Below are 6,034 nucleotides of genomic sequence, written 5' to 3' on the forward strand. Positions count from 1 at the left end.
GTCTGTAACTTCACCAAAATCCTCCCGGTCCTGCCCTCTGGGTTGTTGGGCCTCTACTCCAGAAGGCCTCCACCCCTAGAGAGGACCGTTGGGTCGAGAACTCCAGCACAGTCACCGCCCTGACACGGCCTTGGAAGGACGCGTGTGGGGGCTTCCGCCAGTGTATGGGTGATGCCCCCCCGCCGCTCCCACATCTATGCCTGCCCCATAGCGATTGCCGCACTCCGCAGGACCCAGGCTTCCTTTTCCAAGAGGCATTCTCCTTGCAAATAGATGTCTAAGGGGCCAGAGCATTGGAAAATCGGGACCCAGATATCTTTGTAGAAAGAGGGGTAAGTCTGCAGAGGTGCACTGGGATAGATAAAGTAGAAAGGGCTCTGTTCACAAAACTGCCACAACCCACAACCCCACTGTGTGTCCTGGCTCTGCCTGCTGGACCACATCCTCACTGAGGCAAGACCCTTGCCAGTCTTCACCTTCTCTACCACCCTTACCAAGGTGCTCTCACCCTCTGGCAGCAAGCCAGGGGAGCTGCCACCCCACCCCATGGCTGGAATAGCAGGAAGCACATATGAAAGTGACCCCCACCTCGCAAAAAGTGGGCCCTGGCATGACTCAGTGGGAAGCCTCCCAAGATGGTGGACATCTGTGACTGCCCACTGGGCACCTCCCATCTTTCCAGACCCTGGGAGACCCTGCTCTCCTTGGGGCCCTGAGCCTCGTGCACCGTTTCTGGTAGCATGTTACACTGAGCAGTCACTCACATGAGGTAACATGCAGGAATAAGGACCATGGCTGGGGTTTACAAACACAATTTAATCAAACAAACCCGGAGGTCCTATCTGTGCTCAGCAGTCCCACCCCATTCTAATGGTCACTCACAGGGACAGAGGGGACCCACGGGAGCTTTTACAGTCCTGGCCAAATAAGGAAATGACTGCTCACTCCATGGCGAGTCGAAACCCTCCCCAAATGCAAAGGCAAACTACCGTGAGGTACCCTTTTACAACCAGCAAAAAGCCAAGCTTTTGACAACACAGCCCATTAGTGAGGAAACAGACACTTTGACGCATCGATGCTGGTGAAAGGGTTCGAGCCTAGGGAGGAAATCTGGCAACATCTACCAAGAATACTTTTTAAGTATTTGTCCGTTGACACAGCAATCCCACCTGCAGGAATCTATCCTAAAGATACACTCACAAAAATAGAAAAAGACTTAACCTGTTCATTGCAGCACTATTTGTTACAGCAAAAGACTGGAAACAACTACGGAGCAGGGGATGGGTTCCAGAAGCTACGGCGCAGTCATAGGATGGAGCGCTATGCCACCAGAGAGGGGAGGGAGGAGGCTCCCCCTGTATTACTGTGAGTGGTTTTAAGTTAAAAAAAAAGGATAGGGGCACCTGGGTGGCTCAGTCAGTTAAGCATCTGACTCTTGTTTCTGCTCAGGTCATGATCTCAGGGTCCTGAGATCGAGCCCCACGTCAGGCTCTGCGCTCAGTGTGGAGTCTGCCTGTTCTCCCTCCGCTAGTCCCCCACTCTCTTTCTGTCTCTCAAGTAAATAAATAAATAAAATCTTTAAAAAAGAAAAGAATACAGTAAGCCACTATTTATCTAAGAAAGAGAAAGTATGACTACATAATATATTTATATTTATATTTAAAAAAATTTTTTAAGTAGGCTCCATGCCCAGCGTGGAGCCCAGTGTGGGGCTTGAACTTACCACCCTGAGATCAAGACCTGAGCTGAGATCAAGAGACACTCAACCGACTGAGCCACCCAGGTGCCCCGATGTTTATATTTTTAAATGAAAAGATAGGCCATTAAAAAAAGATATATATCAACCAATGGCGATGTATGAAACTTGTTTGGATCCTTATTCAAACAAACTAAAAAAACTATATGAAATAAGTGAACACTTTCTGGATATTTGATGATATTAAGGAATTGTGTTATTGGTTTTTAGTTGTGATGATGGTGTTGTGTTATTGTTTTTAACGAGCCTTTTAGAGATACTTCTCAAAATGTTTCCAAATGAAATGATATGGACATATGTGGGCTTTGCCTCAAAATAATTTTGGAAATAGGGGGGTGGGTGGGAATATAGATGAAACAGGATCGGCCATGGGTTAATAATTGTTGAAGGCTGGTGGTGAATCCATGGGAGTTCCATATACAATTCTCTCTGTGTTTATGTAGGTTTAAAATTGTCCACAATAAAATAGCTAGGAAAGCAAAGAACAGTGAGAGAGAAGGAAGGGAAGACTCCCCATGCAGTGTGTGTCACAATCTGTAGCAACAATTGTCATGTGTCAAGGAAAGGTTGCACTCTGCAGAGCCATTTTCTGGACAGAACCAAATCCCCAGGTTAACCCACGGTGTGTCATTTGCACATCTGCATATTCATGAACACATCAAAGAAGAGCATCCTCAGTAGACCCTGGTGCCCCTTAGCCCCCGTGGCCTCTTGACAAACCCTCTCACTCCTGAACACAGCCGACACAGGAAGGCAGCTTTGCTGGGCCCCTCTCATCCCTTCAGACATTAACCTCACAGATGGCACCCTGACAACTCAGGGATTGGAGTAGGGTCGTTCTCCATAAAATAACTCCAGAAGCATATCTGAACACAGGAAAAGGGAAGATTTTTTTACAAGTCACCAAAATAAAATGAGCTCTTTAGAAGAGAAGCAGGGGTGTGATGTCAGATGAGGAAGGTTTTCTTTATAAGCATGAGGGAGGAGTATGTCGCCGCCTGTCCCCTGCTAGGAGACTCAAGTCTCTGGGTGTGGGAGACCTGCAAAGAGGGTGGGGATGGAGCTGGAAGGCACACTCTGCCCCAGCATCTGGCAAGGAGCGTCTTTTGGGGAAGGGACAGAGCCTCAGAGTCTGTTCCTGGGCTCTCTGCTCCAACCCCTTTGCCCCAAGGAAGCTCTGCTGCTCCCAACAACTGGGAACACCCAGCAAGTTGCTTGACCTCTCGGTAATTCGGGGACAGGACTGCCCACCACAGAAGGCGATTATAAGGATTGTGGGCAATCGGTGAATCATTTCATGGAGATGGCTCCCTGAGCTCTAATTTATCCCCATAGAGCATAGAGCAGGCTGATCCACTAAAGAATGAAAAGCACATTTGCTCCCTAGCTCCTCTGAGCTCTCCTCTCCCCCAGGAGCTCACCCTGGGGGCCCTTGGCTGTCTCCTGTCTTCCCCTCCTCTGCCCCAGGATTGCTCACTGTGCTTATGAGTGCCATTGTATACACACAGCCTCAGGGTGGTTCCCCACTGGCCTGCTTCCTCTTCTCCGTGCTCTTGGTGGCTCTTTGGGATTGCTCCAGGATCTCCACTGCTGTTCTTTAAGGCTAGGGAATGAAGCAAGCCCAATTAGGATGATGTAGAGTGCTTACATCTCTCTCCCTTTCAGTCGTTAACAAGCCTGCTCCTTCCTCAGCACTTCTTTGTTCCCTTCTCTCTCCTCCCCTCCCTTCCTCCATACTGCTCAGATCCTGCCTATTGTCAAGATCCAGCTGGAGCCTCACCTCCTCCAGGGAGCCCTCACAGATTGCTAACTCCACACAGATCCTCCTCTCTTCTTTATACACCCTTCTCAGTTACTCTCTTTGCTTTTACACATCACAAGTGATAGCACCCCCGACAAAAAGAAACTCCAAAAGATACTGAATAATGGATTAAATCAAGCAGGACAGAGAGGGCTGAGGAAGGATAACCGTGATGATACCTAATGATTCGTGACACTCACAGGGCACTTTTCACCTCAACTCACTGGACTGACCTTAAGGCCCCAGAAGGGGACACAGGCCAGAACCCTCTGTCCCTTGCCTTTTCCCTCACTCGTAAGGCTTCTCTGGCCCAAACAGCAGTATGTTTGGAGTATGCTCTGTGCCATACCCCTCTTTACCCATTGTCTCTTTTGCTTCTCACCTCCTTAAGGGGTAGGTAGTCAGAGTGTCCCCATTTTACAGGTGTGGAAACTGAGGCACAGAAAGGAAAAGCCACTTCCCCAAGATCACTCGGCTAGACAGTGACACATTCAGCTTCAAACCAAGCACTCTGCCTCTAAAGCCTCACAACTGGCCCCCAGCTGCATGGAACAGCACAACCAGCAGGGGCCACACTTGGGAGAGCCCTTCGGGGAGGAGACCCAGAAGGGCAGGAGTCTACTGACTCACCAGGGATCAAATGCAGCACAACCAGGCTGAATTAACTGCCACGTGCCCAGCCGGCCAGCTCTGAAGAGTGAAGTCAGAGGAGCAGGCCATGTCCAAAGTGGCCAGAGGAGGGAGGAGTGGCCCGATGTTGGTCCTTTGGGATGGACAGGGGAGGACCAGACACAGGTAAGGAGGGCCATGCCTCTCTGCCTAGAACATGAAGGGACCACTGCGGGCATGGCAGACAGCCAGAACGGACTGGGCCCCTGCTGCGTGCCAGGCACTCTGATGGGCCTTTGGCATAAGCCATCTCAGGAGACTCAGCACAAAGAGAGAAAGTTAGGGAGGGTCAGAAATCCAGCTGCTGAGCTGGATGACTCAGGGGAGCAGGAAGAAGAGCTTAGACTAGTTTGGGGTGATCAAGAAATGGCCAGTTCACTGTTTAAGCCTTTGGCTGACTCTCTGTTCTGGTGAGTCAGGCTGACAAGGAAACCCAGGGCCATGGCTGGCCCTGAGTGATGCCACAGAGAACCCAGTCCATGCCAGACCCCACCTGTCCACTGACTGAGCCACAAGAGTTTCTTCCTGCACCTTCAGGTTGGGCAGGGCTGAGATAGGTTGCCCTAGCTGATCCCCTGGGATAGGCCCCGAGCTGGCTAGGGAGGAACACAGAGCCAGGGTCTGTGCAAACAACTGATGGCCTGAGCATCCCAGAGCCAGGTGAGAAGAGATGGGGAACCGGCCGGATAGGGGTACAGCTGCCTAGAGCAGTGGTTCTCAACCAGGGGTGATTTTGTACCCTTCTCCCAGGCATTCAGCAATGTCTAGAGACATCCTTGTGGGAGGTGCCAACAGGATCTAGTGGGTAGAAGCCAAGAATACTGCTAAACATCCTTCAGTCCATAGGACAGACCACCACCACCACCCCCAACAGAGAATTATGTGGCCCCCAAACGGCAACAGTACCATGGTTGAGAAACCCTGGTGGAAAGCAAGCTGGGTGAGAGAGGCTTAAATCCAAGCCTCTCCCTGGGACAGAGCTGTCCCTACCCTGAGGAAGAGGCATCCCTTCCTAACTCAGCCAGATGCCAACAGCAACGTGAGGACTAACATGAGCCCCAGGCTGGGGGTGGGATGGGGTGGGGAGGAAGCCATGGCAGTGCTAGGGAGGAAGAGAAAAGTACCTGCTGTCACCTAGGCTTTGATTTGTGCAAAAGGCAATTTATAAGAGATAGTTCATCTTTAATAGAGGGTCAAAAAGTCAACCCACATGATTATGTCATCTCCTCACTGACAAAGGCAGAGGTTTTAAAGCACTCTGACATACCCACCGGGTGGGAAAGGAAATGTGATCCAAGATCTTCATTAGGGAACTGTTTCTAATAGCAAAGGATTGGAAACAACACAAATGTCCCTCAGTGGTGGACAAGCTAGATAAACAATGGAATACCTGCAAAAGAATGACATTTTCAATGTACAGAAATAGAAAGATCTCCAGAATATATTAAGGGAAAAAAACAAAGTGCAGAACACTGTGGAGGAGAGCGCGGCCATTAGGTGAAAGGGAAAGGGAAAAAATTAACGGGTATCGATCTTACATTTGCATAAAGCAGGGGATCTCAAACTTCACTGTGCATCTGAACCACCCAGAGGGCCTTTTTAGCCGTACTTCAAACAACATCGACCTCGCTTTTATTTGGGGGAGGGATGTGGAAAGTACCCACCCTCCTTGCCCAGAGTGCAATTGCCCAGCTTTCCTGACCCTGGCCGCCCACCAGCCCGACTGGGCCACGGGCGCAGGGCTTCAGACAAAGGCCAGTAAGTGGCCTCTTTCCTAATCACTCCAGCAAACGCCACGAAACTGTTTC

The sequence above is a fragment of the Callorhinus ursinus genome, unplaced genomic scaffold (assembly GCF_003265705.2).
Source record: "Callorhinus ursinus isolate GAN/ISIS: 27379988/994484 unplaced genomic scaffold, GSC_fseal_2.0 scaffold1, whole genome shotgun sequence".
Lineage (NCBI taxonomy): Eukaryota > Metazoa > Chordata > Mammalia > Carnivora > Otariidae > Callorhinus > Callorhinus ursinus.